This window comes from Notechis scutatus, chromosome 1, assembly GCF_049901735.1.
Source record: "Notechis scutatus isolate UNSWTSFEM ecotype Mainland chromosome 1, rNotScu1.2, whole genome shotgun sequence".
NCBI classification, from domain to species: Eukaryota; Metazoa; Chordata; class Lepidosauria; order Squamata; family Elapidae; genus Notechis; species Notechis scutatus.
The window spans coordinates 338,195,100-338,217,498 of record NC_142009.1 but is presented as its reverse complement, the minus strand read 5'-3'; the positions used below and the strand labels follow the sequence as shown (position 1 = coordinate 338,217,498).

The window sequence follows — 22,399 nt, the reverse complement described above, 5'->3', positions numbered from 1 at the left end:
TGTGCACCTCCTATGCATTCCCATTCATTCCTCTGAGGGAAACTCTGAGCCTCACATTGATGAGGCAGCACTGCAGATCTTGATGGGTGGGAGGATTTAAACATGGCTATTTCAAAAAAAAGAAATTTTATAAAGCCTCAAGTTTCTATACATACACAAATACATTGTATATGTATAGAAACACTGATATCGAACCCAATCCTTTAAAACAATACCTTAAAAATAAACTAAATAAAATAAGGAACAAAATAAGAAAATTCCCTCCTTGAAATAATAAACACACCTTTTTTTCAGTTTAACATTTTTTACTAGGTTGTAAGATAAAACACAAAAGTAAATAGGAAGACACAGTAGAAGGGGGAAGGGGAGAGGAAAGTGAGGAGAAATTGGGGAAAGGAAAAGAAGAAACAATGACTTCCAACTCCCTCTGTTGCAGTAAAAAAAAAGCATTAACATTAAACTACAACTATTTGTTTTCTTATAATAATATAAACTAGCCATTTCTAGAAAAACATCAGCCTAATCGGTAAAACCCAAAATCAACTTTTCATTTTTTTCCACTTTAAGCACAAAGTTCACAAGCGGTCTCCATGTGCAAACCAAGTACTTATATTCTCTGCTTTAACCAAAATGGTCAATTTAGCCATTTCTGCCAACTTCATCAGCTTCTATAGCCATTCATATAATGGGAATCAAAGTGTCCTTCCATTTTTTGTGTGTCAACATATATAAGATAAAAGTTCCAAATTTTTTCTCCAAGTTTCCAAACCCAAAAGAAAAGTTTCTGGTTTCATTTTTTATTTTTGTTTTAAGAATTTTCTGTATTATAATATCTTACTCCAAAATTTCTTTGCTTTATCACATGTCCACCATAAATGGTAAAAGTTCCTTCTTTCTTTGACACTTCCAAAATTCATTTGAAATACCCTTATACACTCTAGATAATTTATCCGGTGTTAAATACCAGCGATACATTATTTTATAAAAATTTTCTTTTAAATTATAGTTTAGTGTAAATATAAAACCTTTCAACCACATATTTTTCCATTGTTCAAGCATCACATTATATCGAAAATTCCTTGTTCACTGAATCACACAATGTTTTACATGTTCACTTTCCAAATTCAATTTCAATAACATTTTATAAATCTTAGCAATATTGACCCTGTTCTCCCCAATTTGGGTCTGAGCCTGGTGCTGAAGCCAATGATGGACGCCAGACACAAGGTGCAGGTTTTCTGATTGATTTTTATTGGATTGCTTTTTATTCAAGGAAAAGGGCTCCTGGTCAAAATGCCAAGAGCCAAGAACAAAGGATAGAGTAACTTTTATATATTTTCACTAAAGGAGAAGGTCGGGCAAAGTGAGATAATAAGAAATATCATCTAATAAACATTTTAGTAATAATTCTACAGTTTGTTCTATTGGTCTCTAGCTGTCCCTATTCCCAAGTCTTAGCTAATGACTGGCCTAGGAGTTATCTAATACACATTTGAATTGCTCCAGACCATCTCTATTAGCTGAGGTCTGCCAGTTGTCTAACTCATGTTACTTTTATCAGCTTTCTAATTAGCCAGGATTGTTACAAGATTTACACATGCATATTTCCTGTGGATAAGAATTATTTGTTCTTGCCAGACAGACTCCACAGTTACAGGGTTCCTGATTTACTTTCACATGTGTGTATGATCTTGCTTTATTTTAGCAGAAAACCCATCATCACTACCATGCAGTAAGATTTCCAATTCATTTTTAGCAAAATCAAACCCACAACTCTTTTTTATCCAATTTAAATCATTCTTTCAGTTGTTGATATGTAAAGCAATGCCAAGCATAACTGTCTAATTCAAATTCTTCCCTCAACTTTAATGTAACTTCACCAGAGTTGAAAGATAATATGTTACTGTACGTCCATCTGTCTGGCTTCACTACCAATTCTTTTTTTTAAAAGCTTCTTGAGTGGGTGGGGACATCCAAAGAGGCAACTTTGTATAGAACCTTCTTTTATATTTATTCCAAACTCTTAGTATTGCACTTCTAGCAAAGTGATTATTAAAATCAAGCTTAACTATATTCATACCATAAATAACTGTGCCATCCAAACCTTAATTCGTGGCCCTCTAATTCAGGTAGTCTCTTATTCTGGAGGTTCACCCACTCTTTTAACCAGGCCAGACAATATGGCTCAAAATACAATTTCAGGTCTGGTAAACCCACCCACCCCCCTTTTCCTTAGCATCTTGTCCTAGTTTGTATGTAATTCTTGGTTTTTTCCTTTGCCATATAAAATTAGAAATATCTGAAATAAAACACATCTTTAATAACAAGTTTTCCATACATACAGGGCATTGGACCTTGCTAAGGACACTTTGAAAACATGAAAAACAAAAGACTGATCACAGGAATATTGTAAGCAGTTGCAGAACTTGATAAGGAATTCTTTTATGGACAAATTCCTCGTTCACGTCATCATTTATTAGAAATATTATCACATTTTAAATATGCCACAAAAATAAATACAAATGAGGCTAATCCTAGCATTAATTAGAAATTCTTGTTTCTTACTATATTTTCTTTACAATTAAGATGGGGCCTCAGTATTATAACATAACATTTGGGAAGAAAGATACAAACAAAGAGACCAGCCCCAGAAGCAAAGATGGAGAAGATCTCCACGGCTACCATAGACTTCCCTTTGGTGCTCAGGTAGGTAGGGAGGAAGGTGATCCAAACACTGCAAAAGACCAGCATGCTAAAAGTAATGAACTTGGCCTCATTAAAACTATCAGGCAATTTCCGAGCTAGAAATGCCACTGTGAAACTGACAAGAGCCAAAAGTCCTAGGTAAGAGAGGACACCATAAAACATTACAGTTGAGCCTTGCTTACATTCCAAGATGATCTCTCCAAACAAGGAGTGGAAGTCCAAGTTAAGAAATGGGGAGAGGTTCCCAGCCAAGTGGCACAAAGAAGGGCTTGGACTAGGGGACAGGCTATGATAATGGATTTTGACAGTGGTTTTCCTAAGAGTTTCCTTGTCTTGTTCCCTGGCTTGGTGGCCATGAAGGCAAGAACCACCATGACAGTCTTTGCCAACACAGAGGAAACTGCAAGAGAAAAGAGAATGGCAAAGGCAGATTGTTGGAAGAGACAGGTGAGTTTCCCTGGTTGACCAATGAAGAGGAAGGAGCAGAGGAAGCAGAGCAGAAGGGAGACTAGGAGGATGTAGCTGAGACCTCGGTTGTTGGCTTTGACAATCGGTGTGTCATGGTGTTTATAGAAAATCAACAGGACTGCACAAGTGATCCCAGATAGTAAAAGAGCAAGAAAAACTAATATGTATCCCAGGGTGTCTTGGTAAGCAAGGAAGTGGATCTTCTTGGCAATGCATTGGTCCTTGTCCTTGTTGGGAAATTGGTCTTCTGGGCAGGATTCACAATGAACTGCATCTGAAATCAAAATTCTTTGTCTTTTGATATGCATATTTCCTTTCTGCTATTGACTTACCTACAAAGGGATTAAATAAAGAACCCACTGTGCATTTTTTGTGGCATCTAAAAGAGCATATCCTTCATTTATGATGATACTGATTAACCAGTGATGAGGATTTGTTCAATTCCAGCTATCCATTCAATGTGCACTTCCATGGGTAATGAGGCTTTCAGGTTGAGATTACTGCCTCTTTTATCTCTCACTTTATATTGGAACCAACAGAAGAATGACAAATCTGTTATCTAAGAATGCTGCTATTTTAATTCAGTGTATAATATCCCTGCCTTAACCTCTCTGCTTTGTACTTCAAATTTGTTCATTCAGACTTTTTGATCCTACTCTATCAAAGCGGTATAGATAGATGGATCTCCTTTTTCTCTGGCAGGTCTATTTCCTCAGAGGTTGATAGAGCTGATGGAAGAAGCATGCACTAAATGATAAAAATTAAACCTTTGGATCACACACCACACTACCTCAGGAAAACATTGGAAGTTGGTTTTCCCAATTGGATGTTAGAGTGGAAATGCATGTTGGGGATTCACAAATTCTGCCCTCAATCTATCCTAATAGCAATTGCTGAGGATTAGGAAAAGTGTCCTCTGTGGTAGGGCACTATGAATGGACATCAATCTCATCACAAATGACAACAAGAACAAAAATAGATTGATTTAATGAATGTCTTCCTTTGATTCTGGAGGTTTAAAGTCTGGTCTACCTGTCTGATTAGAAAAGGTCCCTTCTGGACAAGCGTCACACTGGTAGCAGCAAACTTGCTTGCCCTCAGGAACTCTTCTCCTTTCTCCTGCCTGGCACCTCTTCCTGCCACACCTGGCAAAGGGGATGGTCTGAAAGAGAAATACCAATGAATTATTTAATTGGTTCCCACATTCCTATTTCTATGCTCAGAATCTCTTCTAAACAAATTGTTCACCATTGCCTATCAAAAACCAGGAACAGCTACGAGGGGATGCAGGCCAGTGAAACTCCCAATCGACCAACAGATGCTGGAAATTGGAACTGGGATTTTATCCTGCAAAGGAAGGCTTGTGACTGAACCACAGCATTTCTAAAAGAAAGAACTATGAGGATGCAACTGAGCAGAAATGGTCCATGGAAATAACTGATTTTTGCTGTAATTGCATTCTGCGTTTCAAACAGAAATTGTTCCCTTTGTGGAATGACACAAATCAGACCTCAGATGTGTTCCATGAAAAGCAGATTTGTCACGAAATGACTGCCATGATTTCTGACTCAATTGAGTTAGAAGGATGTTCTGCATTTCAGGAAGAGAATGAATCTTTGCCAGAATTTACATTTCCTTGCAGCTCACCTTTGTGGCCCAGACAATTCCATCAGACTTAATGGTGAAATCCTGGCCTGGGGGAGCCTCAGGATTTACTTGCCCAATTTTCATGGGGACAAAAGATTGGTTGGGTAGGAAAAGCCAATTGAGAAGGTCATAATGAGCAGATCCCAGTCCATCTTCTGAAAAGGAGACTTCATCTCCAGCACTGTTGTTGAACTGCACATTGCCCAAATAGGGTAGAATCTGAAATAAATGTGATGTTTAGAAATAGGAGTATTTGGTTAGATCTACGGTTATGGCTTCTATCAGAACATCGTGACAATTTTGAGAAGATGAATTTATGTCTGAAAAGCTAGAGGATTCTCTTGGTGGAGAATTGAGGAATCTGGAGTAACACCAAGTATTTACTCTGAAACTACAAAAAAAAAAAAAATCTTTATCAATGGTCATTTGTATCATGGTTTCTTTAAATAAAGCTTTACCAGAATAAGCACATATGAAAAATTTCAGTGCCACATTCCAAAATTAATCATGTGCTTTTACTCCTGAGATATTTGATTACATGTAGTTTTAAATATTTACTTTATCCCAAGGTCTTGTAACTGATAAATTCACTGTAGCAATGATTAAATGATTTGTATGGCAACAGAGTACAATTCCTTTGATTTTTTTTCTATCTGAGAATCGAACAGAGAAGAATGCAGGAACCATGTTTGATGAAATGGAGTCAAGGAAAAGGAAGTGCTTGCCCTGATTTGTCAATTCACTGTTCAGAGAAGTTTAATGTTTATCCAGTAATGCAGAAAAGTCTGATGGGTTTGAAACCCAGGCAAAGATTGAATCCTTTCAGGACTTTATGAAGGTCTTTCTTCTTTTTTCTTATTTTTGTAATAACTTTTATTAATGTTCTATTTATTACATTTCATAGTGCTTAATAAATGAGTTTTCTGGGTATTTAATTTGCTTAACAATACAGATTCCATTCTTACTCTCCAACCACTGGTAAAATAAGTTCCATGTCTGATCATATTCTGTGTCTTCTTTCTGTTTAATTTTAAATGTAAGTCTATCCATTCCTGCAGAATCTAGAATCTTCTTAACTATCTCTTCCTCTTGCAGTCTTTCTTCATCTTTCCAATGTTGTACAAAAATAATCCTCACTGCTGTTAAAACATGTGATACTAAATACAAACTTTTCTGATCAAATTGTTCTGGTATCATCCCTAATAAAAATAGTTCAGCTATAAAATCTACATGTTTCCCTATTATCTTTTCGAGCCATCTGTGTATTTTTGCCCAGAATTTTTTTTTATTTTATCACAAGGCCACCACACATGATAAAATAAGCCCATCTTTTGACTACATTTCCAACATTAGCTAGACATACTTTTAAACATTTTAACAAACCTTCACTTCTATTTTCCCCTCTCTCTAACCTCTTCCAACAAAACATTATTCTTAACTCATATTTTTCTAATAATTGCTTTTAATATGCATTGATATGATAACATGCGGATATTGAATCAGTAACTGAAGAAATGCATATGGGAAACTTCCTCTCTGAGAAACCACAGAAATTACCTGCCATGATTGGATATTTGGGGTCCTCTTTCCAAACCTCATCACGGTTGGTCGGGCTCTGGATCCAAACATTGCATGTAATGCATGTGCCACAGCATAAATGGCATTGTAGATATTGTAACTTTCACCTGTCATTCTTGTTTCAAAAATGTAATTGGGCAGATTATGCACATTCTCCTTTCCTGTACATTGTTTTTCCCCCTTTGTAGGGATCTCTCCTGATTTATGGATCTTGCAGCCAAAAACCAATTCCCACCATAGAGGGAGAAAGACATCTCCTTGGGGGTTCAAAGGGTCTAAAGACAGAACAAAATGATTGAATTCTGAGACATCCCCGGTGTGGTCTCTGAAATGCAAGACTCCATGGAAAGACTTTACAAATAATATTGTGTTTTTAGATTCCTCTACACTAAGTTTCCAATGGGAGGTTAAGATCCAAACATTCTGAAATGTTGTCTTGCTTGATTTAAACAAAATTGCCTGTACACTGAAACTACAATCATAGTCTCCAAAAAGAAGAATCACTTCAGTTTTTGACCAAGTCTTGAAACTGAGAATTAATGTTTTCATTATAATCTCAAGATCATGTGATTTCAACTTTTCAGAGAAGGCCAGGCAGATCTCCTTCTCCTGGAGCATTGGGGTCAGAGTTGAGATGAAATGTTCTCCCCTCTCATCTTCAGGGGCCATAAGACCAACCCAGTTCCACCGGAAATGCAGGAGCAGCTGGACTAAACCCACATATTGAGAAGATTCTTTAGGATTAATCCGGAAGAAGGAAGGATAAACTCTTCTCTCTCCCTGAGAGAACTCAAAGCCAACACCAAGCTGGAGAAAATGAAATTATTTTTTCAAAAACAAAGTAAAAGTTGACATTCACTTTAGGGATCACCAGTTACACATTTTTATTGGTTGAGGTATGTTGGAAGACAAGAGAAACAAACTAACAATCGGATTCAGAGAATAAATGGAACTAAAATGATGGCTACTTTTTATTAAAGAATTAACTAAGAGTCACATGCTCATGATATGCCTCCCCCCAAAAACCCTTCCTCTCTGCTTTTGAGTAACCTTCTGATCTCTGTCTACTACATACTGTATCCAAGAGAGCTCTCTTACCTGTGAGATCTTAAAGATGCTGAAGATGGAATCCATCTGCCTTGAGGATTTGGAATTGAGGCCACCAATGATGGAGAACAGAGTGCCCTTCCAGCCACATTTGTAACCTGGAACCACTTGGCCTTGTGAGGAGAGCATGGAGAGGCTGTTTAAGGAAATAACTATCTCCCTCTGGCAATGGCCATAGATGTGGAAGCCAAGGGTGATGTTGGGGAGTAGACGAAAATCCTTATTGACCTGGGAGACAGCAAACATAAATGCAAGGATCTGCTGGTAGTTACTGGGGATGAGTCTATAGTGCGAAAAATACAGGGAATATTACAGTCAAGGTTGTTTGCTTGTAGAGTTTGCTTCAGTGTTTGGTTTGGTGCAGCAACATCCAAATTGGGTTTGGGGTTATTTTTTAGGATCTTTCTCAGCTAAACCTGAATGCTGCCATTCTATAATGGAAGAAGAAGGGTGGGGAGAGTTGGTACAAGTAACCCTTTTGATGTAACCTGAATATCTTAAGCCTTGTATTGAATCTGTATAACTTGCACACGATATATGACTGCAGCCAGATGCCTGGAACCTTGTCACCTCTTGGAGAGATAGCAAGAGGAGAAATGACCAGAAAAATTCCAGCTCTGAGAGGAAATTCCTGAAAAACTTTTCTAAAATACGTTCCCAGAAAAGGGGGAGGGGGATTAACATGTTGTTTCTTTGGTTGACTAAATCCACATTCATTTATCTGTTCCTGTATGCCTGGGGGTATCTTAGACTCTGCTTTGGCTAGTATCAGGATTATTCCTTTCAATAAAGAATTTCTTTTGAAGTACCTAGCTTTCAGAAGTTCAGAATTGTGGCTTATTTTAGGAGCTTGCTATTTTACTGAGAAAAGGAGAAGATGTATATTACACTAAGACAGTGCAGAATACTAGAAGAAGTATTTTTGAAAGAGGTCCAGCTGAAACGTACCCATTACCTAAAAGAAGATTTGATGTCTTAAATTCAGGGACAGTAGAATCAAAACTGCCTTCCAAGGGCAAATTTCCACCAATAATATGATCACCAGGCCTATAGTAGCATTCCTGTAATGGGATATAATCCCTGAACACACACATGGTTTGTAGCCTCTTTGCTGTAGTTGGAGCCAGGATCCAGAAGAGCATCAGCATCAACCGTAGCATCATTCCTACCTGGTCATTCTTGTCAACTTCCCTCTTGGGACAGAAATAAAAGTTTAGGTAGAAACTGATTTGAAAGTTGAACTTGAATTTTCACTAGAGCTTTAGCAGATCAGACACCACCTATACCACCTGGATGGCCACAGAACAAATTTACAGTTAAGATGCTTCCTCTTACCTGTGTTTGGGCTGTGATTATAAAGGAAACAAAGACATGTGAGTCTCTTCAAACCCAGGAGTGAGCTTTTTGCAAGACAGGCTAAGGTCTCATCTTTTACCCCCATCTGGAGAACTCAGACATGTTTTTATAGCTTGGAAGTTTTTGTATCTAGAAATCTACAGGGGATACACTCCAATTACTGTACTTCTGATGATTGCAAGAAAAAGCAAGTTTCTGTCCTTGTAACAATAGCTTCTCATACACCCAATTGGGAGAAAAAAAGCATTCTTGTGTTTCTTGTCATGTCCAGAGCAGATGGAGTCATGGTGAAGTTGTGAATTTGACCTCCATGAACCAATATTTGACTGGCTGTCACAGAGAGAGAAAAGTCTGTCAACCTCTTCTCTAAAGCAACTGAAGGCAGGAAGAGAAGTAATGGATTGAACCTTATCAAGGAGTGATCCAACTAGAACAAAGGAGAAATTTACCGACAAGACAATTGATAGAATAGAATAGAATAGAATAGAATAGAATAGAATAGAATAGAATAGAATAGAATAGAATAGAATAGAATAGAACAGAAGAAGGAGAGGAGAGGAGACAATTTTATTTATTTATTTGTTTGTTTGTTTGTTTGTTTTTTGTTTATTTGTTTATTTTTGTCAATTGTTTACAAGATAATAGGTATCAGTAAAAACATAGTTTTGAATACATGAGATAGATACTTATAAGAGAAATAAAAAGAAACAATAGGAAACGGATGGTAGGCACGTTGGTGCACTTATGCACGCCCCTACAGGCCTCTTAGGAAAGGGAGGAAACCACAGAGTCATGTAGAGTATTCCAGACATTGACCACTCTGTTGCTGAAGTTGTATTTCCTGCAATGAGGTTTGGTGCTATTAACCTTGAGTTTGTATCTATTGTTTGCTCTTGTGTTGTTATGGTTGAAGCTGAAGTATTCATTCACAGGTAGGACATTGCAATATATGACTTTATATACTATACTTAGATCAGACCGAAGACAGCGTAGTTCGAGATTTTCTAGGTCTAGAATTTTGAGTCTGGTGGCATAAGGTATTCTACAACTAGTAGAGGAGTGGAGAACTCTTCTTGTGAAATATTTCTGGACTTTCTCAACTGTGCCAATATCAGATACTTAATATGGGTTCCAGACTGATGAGCTGTATTCGAGTATTGGTCTAGCAAATGTTTTGTATGCTCTAGTTATTAGTGTAATATTACCAGAGAAAAAGCTATGTAAGATTAGGTTAACAACTCTTAACGCCTTTTTGGCTATGCAGTTACAGTGGGCTCTAGCACTTAGATCATTAGAGATGAGAACTCCAAGGTCCTTGACAGAGTTTGAATCATCAACAAGGTCTTGACTATTCACCCTGTATTAGAGTTGGTCCTAGAACACTGACTTGGGGGACACCACTATTGACAGGTACAGAATTTGACAGGACACTCCCAATTTTGACCATTTGACAGGAACGCTTCTATCCAGTTATGCAGTTGTCCAGAGAAACCATAAGATTTTAGTTTTAGGAGTAGTTTGTCGTGTACCACTGAATCAAAGGCTTAACAGAAGTCTATGTAGATTGCATCTATTGTTTTGCCCTGATCGAGTTGTGTAGTCCATATGTTTTTGCAATGTAAGAGTTGCAGATTACAGGGTAGTTTTTTTCTGAAACCAAATTGTTTATTAGAGAGTAGGTTGTTTGTCTCTAAGTGGAGGATAATGGATTGGTTAATAATTTATTTTATTTATTTATTTATTTGATTTGCCAATTGTTTACAAGATAATAAGTATAAGTGTATACATAGTTGTGAATACATGAAATGGGTACATATAAGAAAAATAAAAGAATAAGAGAAACAATAGGACAGGGACGGTAGGCACGTTGGTGCGCTTATGCACGCCCCCTACAGACCTCTTAGGAAAGGGGTGAGGTCAATAGTAGACAGTCTAAGGTTAAAGTTTTTGGGGTTTGGGGAAGAAACTACAGAGTCGGGTAGAGTGGTAGTTGGGGGCGTGCGTGCCTAGTCTTGGGTGATGGTGGATCGGTTGAGGTAGGGTTGTGGTTGAGGGTAGAAGCTGAGTATTGGGTTGCGTGGCTTACTTTTGATACAGTCAGCATGGTAGTCAATATGCAGGTCCTTCTCTCCATTGTCTAGACGGTTTTTGAGTTCAATGCGGAGTGCACGGGAGCGGGCACGTTGCTGTATGGTTAGGTCATTCCATGACTTTACAGGTGACGCAGCATTAGGAGATTGGTCTGTAATTTTCAGCTAGGCTGGGGTCTCCCTTTTTGAAGATGGGGATGACTGTGGCTTGTGACCATATGTTAGGCAAGGAGCTGGTCCTGAAAGATTTTTCAAAGATTATGCTTAGAGGTTCTGCTATGGCAGTGGATAGATTTTTTAAGAAGTAGGCACGTATTCTGTCAGGTCCAAAACCATAGAGATGGTTTTAGATTGCGTAGTGCTTTTTCAACATTGTCTTCTGTAAAATCGATATGTATTTGATCATTGTAGTTGTTTGTGGTTCGACTACTGGGCATGATCCATTGCTGTTTACAAATACTGGGCCAAAGAATGTGTTAAAGAGGTTGGCTTTAATGGTGTCATCATTGCAGTCTTTACCATTAGGTCCTTTCAGGGGTGGGATGGACCTTGAGTCTTTTAGTTTGTTGTTTACAAAATTGTAGAAAGCACAGGTGGAATTCGTGCGTAGAAGGTTTTCCTCTTGTTTAATGCGATAATTGGTGCGTTCAGTCTTTATCTGGTGGAATAAATGTACTTATACCTATAGTTTTGTAAGTGATTAAATCAAAATAGATAAATAAAAAATAAATAATCGTAGCTTTTTCTCTGGTAATATTTCACTACTAATTAGAGTATACAAAACATTTGCTAGACCAATTATCAAACATTTGTTTATTTTATTTTATTGATTTGATTTGTCAATCACTTACAGGATAATGGGTATGGGTGTAGGCATGAGTGGGAATGCAGGAAGTAGGTGCTAATGAATGAGGACGGTGGGACAGGGACGGTAGGGACGATGGTGTGCTCTTGCACATCCCTTACAGGCCTCTTAGGATGGGTATTGTTAGGGATAACATTGTTTACCCTAACTGGTTTGGGTAAAAATAATAAATATGGTATCATGGATTGTTAGTTAAAGTGTGTGTAACTTTAACTGCAAGAATGTAATTAAGGGTGTGGTTGTAAAAGCACAATATAAGAAGCGAGGCAATTGCAGCTCTCTCTCTCTGGCTTACTGATCCCTAATTACTGGATGGATTGATGACTGCGTTCTTGCTGGAACGGGGAGAGAAGGAGTGTTGATTTTTCTCAACGGAGAGAATATAAAGATTGGACTGATTTATTGTAAGTGAACTGACATTGGCTATTCAACACGGACTTTGCAAATAGAGTATCCCCGACAAGACTTGACTGAAATTGATATATGACTAATGGACTGTTTATTTTGACTATGCTATAATTCTTAAATGGAATAAACTATATTTTTGATAGCACAAGCGTATCTGTATTTTTACTGCGTGTTAACTAGAAAACTCATCTCACACATTTACCTGTCTTCCTATCTGACTTCGCTGTACATTCTGTTTAGTTTGTTTTCCTTAACACCCGTTGGGGAATCCAGGCTTAACACTGGTTATGGGCCCAGAGAGACTGCAAAGTCAGTTTAACTAGGATAAAAACAGGTTTATGTAAAAAGTGAGATTTTTGTGTTGTTACACGTTACAGTAAACAGACAGCTCTGTTTTATCAATTATAGTTTTATATCCATATAGTGAAACATGGCACAAGACAGTCTACAAAGTTTGTCCCTTATATCCAAGCTGGATGGAACAAACTATGTTTCATGGTCTATGAAATGTAGTCTACTTCTACGAAGAGAAGGTCTGTGGAACATAATTGAAAACCCACCAAACGTAGAAGAATGGGATCCTGAAGATGAGGAAGATAGTCAAAAGATAGAAGACTTTAAACAGAAAAATGAACAAGCTCTTTGCATCATAGGACTAACACTATCTGATCAGCAACTTGTTCATATACGTGGAGAGCAAACAGCTGTTGGGTGTTGGCAAAAACTGAAGAGGATTTATGTCCGAGATAACGTTGGTGCTCACATAAATCTAACACGGAAGCTTTTCCGCACGTATCTCCAAAAGAATGGTGATATGCTGAGTCATTTGAATACTATGAAAAGCATTTTCCAAGAACTTCATGAGAAGGAGTTAATTTTCTCTGAAATACACCAGGTCTACATAATTCTATCTTCATTAGACGAAAGTTTTGATAACTACGTAACTTCCCTTGAAATATTGCCTAAAGAAAGCCTAACTTTAACTGATATCACTGGCAGATTGATTGAAGAGGCCAGAAGAAGGCTTGAAAGAGATCAGTTAAGGAGGGAGCAACCTCAAAAGGAAAATAATGAATCTCCTACTACATTCGCAATTAAAAAGTGTTTTAATTGTGGAGGGAGAGGACATTTGGCAAAATTTTGTAAGAAACCAAAGCGCCAGAATGCAAGCCAGAATACTGGAAGTCATCAAAGAAGAAATAAGAATTTTGAGTTAGCCATGTATAGTAATGGAGTTGTAAAAAATAATTTATGGGTGCTTGACAGTGGTGCGTCCCACTGTATTACAAATGATAACAAAAAATTTGTAAAAATGTCCATGAGTTCACAGCATATCTCATTGGCAAACGGATGGAAAATGAAGGCAAAAGGTGAAGGTATAGCTCATTGTTCTTGTATAAAGGAGAACATAAAAATGTTATATGTACCTCAACTTAAATTTAATTTGCTTTCAGTTAGAATGTTGGTTAGATTAGGATACATAGTTACCTTTAGGGGAGATACTTGTTTAATTGAAAAAGAAGGTAAGAAAATTACTGCATCTTTAAGAGGTGAATTATATGTGTTAAATGATAATGGTTTAGAGGTGGCTAACACGGTTTATGATAATAAGAAACCTCATGATGAATGTATTCACTTGTTACACCGACGGCTAGGTCATTTAAATTTTAAAATGATTAAGAGAACTGTTCAGCTATCTAAAGGAATAAGTTTGAAACCTTGTAATAAGTATTTGCAATGTTCTGCTTGTAATCAAAACAAAAGCAAAGTTATACCGGCAAAAAGAGTTGATGGATTTACTACCAAAGAGCCTTTAGAGGTAGTATTTGCCGATATAATAGGTCCTAAAAAGCCAAGTGTAGGTGGTGCTAGATACATATTAAGCATAATGGACCACTATTCTAGGTATGGTTTCTGTTTTCTAATGAAGAGAAAAACTGAAACGTATACAAATTTCTTTAATTGGTTAAAATTTGCAGAGAGGAAAACTAAAAAGAAATTAGTAACTCTTATAACAGATAATGGTGCGGAATTTACAAATAATAAATTCCAGAGTAGACTTAGGATGGCAGGTATTCAACATAAAAAGTCTGCACCATATAGGCCTCAACATAATGCCTTTACAGAGAGACGAGGCCAAACACTGCAATCAATGGGAAGGACAATGTTATCTGATTCTGGATTACCTGACAATTTGTGGGGAGAAGCTATAATGTGTGGGAATCACATATTAAACAATGTTGTTAATTCAACAACAGGTGAATTACCATTCACTCTGTGGCATGGTAGGAAACCTGATTTGAGTTATATTCACACATTTGGTGCACCAGCATGGGTGCATATCCCTACACAACTCAGGCACAAAGGACAACATAGAGCTAAAAGATTAATTTTTGTTGGATATCAAGCAAACCATAGATCTTATAGATTCTGGGAACCAGGTACATCTAGAGTATACTGCAGTGCTAGTGCACAATTCCTAGAACATATAGGATGGAATAGAATAGAGCAGGATTCAGATAATGATGTTATTATAGAACCCTATAAGAGGCAGAAAGAAAAGACTAGTTATAAGAAAAGTCCAATTAAAGAAGAAATCCATGAAGAGCAAATAGAACCAGATCAAGAGGAAATAATTGATCAAGAAGAGATAGATAGTCAAGAACAGGAAATAAAGGAAAGTCCACCTGTAAGTCCTGTTATACCTAGACGCACATCGCGTATAACTAAACCACCTGATAGATATCAGGCGAGTATTGTTTGCCAAGTAAATAAAGTTCCTTCTAGCATAGATGAACTTAGGATGTATCCTGCTAAGGATCAGGAGAATTGGCAAAAGGCAATGGAAAAAGAGTCAAATTCATTAAGGGAAATGAAGGTTTATGAAGAAACCAAATTACCTCCAGGAGAAAAATCCATTGGGTGCAAATGGATATTTAAAGTAAAGACTGGAAATAATGGGAAAGCAACTTATAAGGCTAGGTTAGTAGCACAAGGATTTAACCAAAATGTATATGATTATGATGAGGTATTTGCACCAAATCTTAAAGCTACAACATTAAGAGCCGCTTTAGTGTGGGCAGCTAAGAATAATTATATTGTTAACCATTTAGACGTAGAAACTGCATATCTGCATGCACCATTGCAGCATACAATATATTTGAAAAAACCAGTTAGTATAAATGATAATAAAGTAAATAGCAATGATTGTTGGAAACTCAAAAAGAGTTTATATGGATTGAAACAATCTGGCTATGAATGGAACCAATATATTGTGAAAGAAATAAATAATATAGGGTTTAAATCTGGTTTAGCAGATCCATGTATGTTTAAAAGAGAAAATAATGGAACGGTGTCATTATTGTTATTATTTACAGAAGATATTGCTTTGATTACTAAGACCAATAATGAAGCTACTGAGATTATTTCATTATTAGCCAAAAGGATAAAATTAAAACATTTAGGTGAAATCAAAAAGTATCTAGGATTGACAATTAACAAAACCACAAAAGGATTTAAGATATCTCAAGAGGATAAAATTTGCCAATTAATTAAATTGTATAAAATGGAACTTTGTAAGCCTGCAAAGACTCCAATGAGTCAGGAAATTTGCAAAATTGATGCTCAAAGTCCCAAATTTGATAAGACCATATTTCAATCTTTGATTGGTAGCTTATCATATATAAGCAATTGGTCAAGGCCAGATATAGCTTATATTATTAATCAGCTGGCACGATTTAATAATGATCCACATCAATGTCATTGGCAAGCATTAAAGAGAATTTTAAGATATCTTAAAGGAACAATGCACCATGCATTGTATCTAGAGCCAAAAGGTGATTTGATTCTTAGTGCCTATGCAGATGCAAGTTTTGCAACTGACATAAATACTAGAAAATCAACATCTGGAATGGCTATATTATTTAGTAAGACACTAATAGGGTGGAGGTCAATCAGACAACAGCATATTAGCTTGTCAACGATGGAAGCAGAATTTTCATGTCTGTCATTACTATGCACTGACTTAATTCTGTACAGTTATTATTAGACATGGGTATAACTGTTAAAGATTCTATTATTGTGTACGAGGACAACCAGGCAGCTATACAATTAGCTACTAATATTGCTGTAAAGACTAGATCAAAGCATACTGATTTAAGATACTTAAATGTTAGAGAATCTGTAAAAAAAGGTCTAATTAAACTTGAGTACTGCATGACGGAAGAAAATATTGCAGACCAGTTTACAAAAGCTCAAGGTGTAGTAAAATTTAAAGAGAGTTGTGACAATTATGATTTAAAGGTGTAAATGATTATATTATTGTAATATTATTATTATTACCCAAAAGGGGAGAATGTTAGGGATAACATTGTTTACCCTAACTGGTTTGGGTAAAAATAATAAATATGGTATCATGGTTTGTTAGTTAAAGTGTGTGTAACTTTAACTGCAAGAATGTAATTAAGGGTGTGGTTGTAAAAGCACAATATAAGAAGCGAGGCAATTGCAGCTCTCTCTCTCTGGCTTACTGATCCCTAATTACTGGATGGATTGATGACTGCGTTCTTGCTGGAACGGGGAGAGAAGGAGTGTTGATTTTTCTCAACGGAGAGAATATAAAGATTGGACTGATTTATTGTAAGTGAACTGACATTGGCTATTCAACACGGACTTTGCAAATAGAGTATCCCTGACAAGACTTGACTGAAAATGATATATGACTAATGGACCGTTTTTTTGACTATGCTATAATTCTTAAACGGAATAAACTATATTTTTGATAGCACAAGCGTATCTGTATTTTTACTGCGTGTTAACTAGAAAACTTATCTCACACATTTACCTGTCTTCCTATCTGACTTCGCTGTACATTCTGTTTAGTTTGTTTTCCTTAACACCCGTTGGGGAATCCAGGCTTAACACAATGTATGTAGTGAAGAGAAAAGCAAGGTTATATCAGCAAATAGAGTTAATGGATTCAAAACCAAGGAGCCTTTAGAGGTAGTATTTGTTGATATTATAGGTCCTAAAAAACCAAGTGTGGGAGGTGCTCGATATATTCTTAGTATAATGGACCATTATTCTAGATATGGTTTCTGTTATCTAATGAAAAGTAAAACTGAAACTTATCAAAATTTCTTTAATTGGCTTAAATTCGCTGAAAGGAAAACTAAAAGGAAGTTAGTTACACTTATTACTGATAACGGTACAGAATTTACAAACAATAAATTCCAAGATAAGCTGAAGTTGGCAGGTGTAGAACATAAGAAGTCTGCACCATATAGGCCACAGCATAATGCCTTTATAGAGAGACGAGGCCAAACATTACAAGCAATGGCTCGTACTATGATCTCAGATTCAGGATTACCTGATAATTTGTGGGGAGAAGCAATAATGTGTGGGAATCATATACTGAATAATGTGGTTAATTCTACTACTGGTGAATTACCATTCACACGGTGGCATGGCAGAAAACCTGACCTAAGCTACTTGCACACATTTGGAGCACCAGCATGGGTGCATATCCCTACACAACTGAGAAAGAAAGGGCAACATAGGGCAAAAAGATTGATTTTTGTAGGATATGAATCTAACCATAGATCATACAGATTCTGGGAACAAGGTACATCTAGAGTTTACTGTAGCGCTAGTGCACAATTCCTAGAACATGTAGGATGGGAGAAACTGGAACAAGATTCAAGTAAAGAAGTAATTATAGAATCCTACAAAAGGCCAGAAAAAACCAGTAATAAGAAGAGAGCAATTAAAGAGGAAGTAAAGGAAGAGCATATAGGACCAGAGCAGGAAGAAATACCAGAACAGGAAGAGGTAGATAATCAGGAGCAGGTAGAACATGAAAGTCCACCTGTAATACCTAGACATTCTACACGTGTAACTAGACCACCTGATAGGTATCAAGCCAGTATAGTTTGCCAAGTGAGTAAAGTTCCTACTAGTATAGATGAACTTAGGATGTATCCTGTAAAGGATCAGGAGAATTGGCAAAAGGCAATGGAAAAGGAGTTAAATTCATTCAAGGAAATGAAGGTTTATGAAGAAACCAAATTACCTCCAGGTGTAAAGTCCATTGGTTGCAAATGGATATTTAAGTTAAAAACTGGTAAAAATGGGACTGTTACCCATAAGGCAAGGTTGGTAGCTCAAGGATATAATCAAATGGCATGTGATTATGATGAGGTATTTGCACCAAATTTAAAGGCTACAACTTTAAGAGCAGCATTAGTGTGGGCAGCTAAGAAGAATTATATAGTTAACCATTTAGATGTGGAAACTGCCTATCTGCATGCACCATTGCAGCACACTATATATTTAAGAAAACCAGTAGGTATTAAAGATGGTAAAAATAATAATGATTATTGGAAACTGAATAAAAGTCTCTATGGATTGAAACAATCTGGTTATGAATGGAACCAATATATTGTAAAAGAGCTAAACAATATTGAATTTAAGGCAGGTTTAGCTGATCCATGTTTATTTAAAAGAGAGACAAATGGAAAGGTATCATTATTATTGTTGTTTACAGATGATATTGCTTTAATAACTAAGACTAATAATGAAGCTAGTGAGATAATATCATTATTAAGTAAGAGAATAAAATTAAAGCATTTAGGAGAAATCAGACAGTATTTAGGATTGACAATAGACAAAACCAATAGTGGATTTAAGATATCACAAGTAGATAAAATATACCAATTACTCAAAATGTATAAAATGGAACTGTGTAAACCGGCAAAGACTCCAATGTGTCAGGAATTTTGTCGTACTGATGCTCAGAGTTCAAAATTTGATAAGACTATTTATCAGTCATTAATAGGAAGCTTATCATATATAAGTAATTGGTCAAGGCCAGATATTGCATATGGAGTTAATCAACTGGCAAGATTTAGTGCTGAACCAAATGAACGTCACTGGCAAGCGCTAAAGCGTATATTAAGGTATCTTAAGAAGACAATGAATTATGCATTGTATTTAGAGCCAAAAGATGATTTGATTTTGAGTGCATATGCTGATGCAAGTTTTGCAACAGATATAAAAACAAGAAAATCAACTTCTGGTATGGCTATACTATTAGGTAAAACAATGATTGGTTGGAGGTCTATTAGACAGCAACATATTAGTATGTCCACAATGGAGGCAGAATTTTCATGTTTATCATTACTATGTACTGATATAATTCTGTATAAACAGTTATTGTTAAATATGGGAGTAACTGTTAAGAATGCCATTGTTGTGTATGAGGACAAACAAGAAGCCATACGGTTGGCTACAGATATTGCTGTAAAGACTAGATCTAAGCACACTGACCTTAGATATTTGAATGTTAGACAATCTGTGAAGAATAGTCTGATAAGATTGGAGTACTGCATGACTGAAGAAAATATTGCAGATGGATTTACAAAAGCCCAAGGTGCAGTAAGGCACAAGGAAAATTGTGAAAAATATGGGTTGAAATTGTAAATAAAGATATATATTATGATGTTACCCAAAAGGGGAGAATGTTAGGGATAACATTGGTTACCTAACTTAGTTTGGCTAAATATAATATATGTTAGTTAGTTTAAATGTGTGTGTCACTTTAAACTGTAAGCCAAGTATTTTGGGTGCGGTTGTAAATCGCCATAAGAGGGAGCAAGAGAGCTCACTGTTCTCCGGCTTTTACTGGAATGCTGACAGAGAAGGATTGATGGTGATTACTGCGTGCGTTTGCTGAGAGAAGAAAAGAAGGTTTGATTTTGCTTCATATCTCTGACTGCAAAAGAGATACATCACTGGACTGATTGTTTGTGAGTTGAACGACCTATTTTCTACATTGGACTTTGCAAACTGAATAACCCCCGGACTGTCTGAACTTAGCGTATGACATATGGACTGCTTTGACTATGCTATAACTCTTGCTGGAATAAAAACTATTTAACTGCACAGTGTATCTGTCTTACTGAGTGTAAAGCTATAACAACGCTTTATCTCACACACACTCTCTGTCTGCTAGACTGCCGTTGCACGTTCTGCTAGGGTGTTGTATCCCTAACAGTTCTCACTGTCAGAAAGTTTCTCCTTATTTCCAGGTTAAATCTCTCCTTGTTCAGTTTCCATCCATTATTCCTTGTCTGACCTACAGTTGCTTTAGAAAACAGCTTGACCCCTTCCTCCCTGTGGCAGCCCCTCAAATATTGGAAGTGTCTTCCTGACCCTCTGTTGCCACCTTGTGAAGCAAGCAACAATTATAGGCATATTTCTGCATTCAGCCCTCTAGTCTTCAGACTTCGTGACACAACCTCTAGTGCCCCCTTGTGTTGCAAGTTCACAATGCACTTTAGAAGCAGGCATATTGTGTGCTGTGCTAGCATCGCCCAGAAATTGCAGTGCCACCTACATGCTCAAGTATTAAATACAGCAATTCACTTTGTGCTACCTACTTGCAGCGCCCCCTAGTACAACAAAGGGAATTGCACGGAAAACCACTAAAATTTTTCAAATTTCTCCCTTTGCCAATTTGAAGCATGGCAACTTCCTCAGCCATGACAGATGTCTCTGATGTACCAGAAGACCCGATTCCTCCACCCACCCTTGTTGTAAACATGGAGCCTGATTCCTGAAACCCAGTTTTAGATGTCCAACCCTCTGGAGAAGCTGCGATAACTCAGAAGACCTACGAACTCAGACAGCATAGGAAGCTTGTTAGGAATGTAAGTCACCTAACAGTTATTTGGGTTGGAAATATATAAACCAGGATAGACATTTTAGTACTATGTCTTTAAGAGAATGCAAAAACTGCAATTGGGTGTGGTTCTGCAAATGGCCATAAGGTGGAGCCAGAAACTTGGTTTGTCTCAGAAGTCTCAGTGAATTTCTGTTTCCTTCTGTTGGAGAGTATTGCCGTAAGTCTGTTACTGAACTGTTTTTGATACTGGACTTTGATATTGGAATTATCCCTGAACTGAACACTGACTGCTTTACCTGTGAATGACTTGGATTGCTTGTTTAGACTTTGCTTAAATGCTTATTGAAAGTAAAAACCTACATTAACTGTACAATGTAACGGTGTGCTATTTGTGTATTATTCAAACACTACTCTCACTACGTCTCCCCGTATGCACTCATTCTCCTAATGGGGAATTACCTCAACACTGGTTATGGGCCCAGACCATACCAGGCTCAGATAACTGAGAGTTGGTGTGAATGTACAGTACTGTATACAGACAGCTGTTTACTGTTTAATTGTGGGTTACTAACCTGGTAAAGGTGGCACAAGACACTTCAACAAGACTATCACTGATAACCCGGTTGGATGGAACAAACTATGTTTCCTGGTCTATGAAGTGCAATCTACTTCTGCATAGAGAAGGGTTATGGAATGTAGTTCAAAATCCACCGGATGTAAATGCTTGGGATCCAGCTAATAAGGACGATGCCAAGAAGCTTGCTGACTTTAAACAGAACAACGAATGAGCTTTTTGTATAAGTGAACTAACAATGAGTGACCAGCAGCTAGTCCATATTCATGGAGAAGAGTCTGCTGCTAGGTGTTGGGAGAATTTGAAGAGGATTTATGTTCGTGACAGTGTAGGTGAACATATACATCTTACACATAAACTGTTTAGAGCATGTCTTCTGAAAGGTGGAGATATGTTAGCTCATTTGAACTTCATGAAAAGAACTTTTCAAGAGTTACATGAAAAAGAACTGATATTTTGAGAGCTGCATCAAGTTTACATCGTTCTTTCCTCATTGGATGAAAGTAATGATGATTATGTATCTTCACTGGAAGTCCTGCCCAGAGATAAATTGACATTGACTGACATAACCGGAAGGTTGTTAGAAGAATCAAGAAGATGGCTGGATAGGGACCAACTGAGCAAGGAACAACCACAAGAAGAAGATTTGTGTTCAACTGCCTATGCTGTTAGAAAATGTTTTTCTTGTGGGCCTAGGGGACATATAGCTAAATTCTGTAAGAAGGGAAAACAACAGAATACTGGTAATCACCAGAAGGCTAAGAAGAATGTTAGTTTAGCTATGTCTAGCAATTCAACTGTAAACCATGTTTTGTGTGTTGTTGATAGTGGAGCATCGCAGTGCATTACTAAAGATAGACACAGGTTTGTAAAGATGTCCACGAGTAAGCAACATGTATCATTGGCAAATGGATGGA

General features: G+C 36.9%; 1 protein-coding gene and 1 pseudogene across 1 annotated transcript in view; one reads left to right on the top strand and one right to left on the bottom strand.

Annotated features, from left to right (window-relative positions):
• LOC148133592 (vomeronasal type-2 receptor 26-like) overlaps positions 1–22,399 on the top strand; it is a 274,460-nt gene that overhangs the window by 77,764 nt on the left and 174,297 nt on the right. The window lies entirely within an intron of this gene.
• LOC148133596 (vomeronasal type-2 receptor 26-like) lies at positions 2,545–8,683 on the bottom strand (annotated as a pseudogene).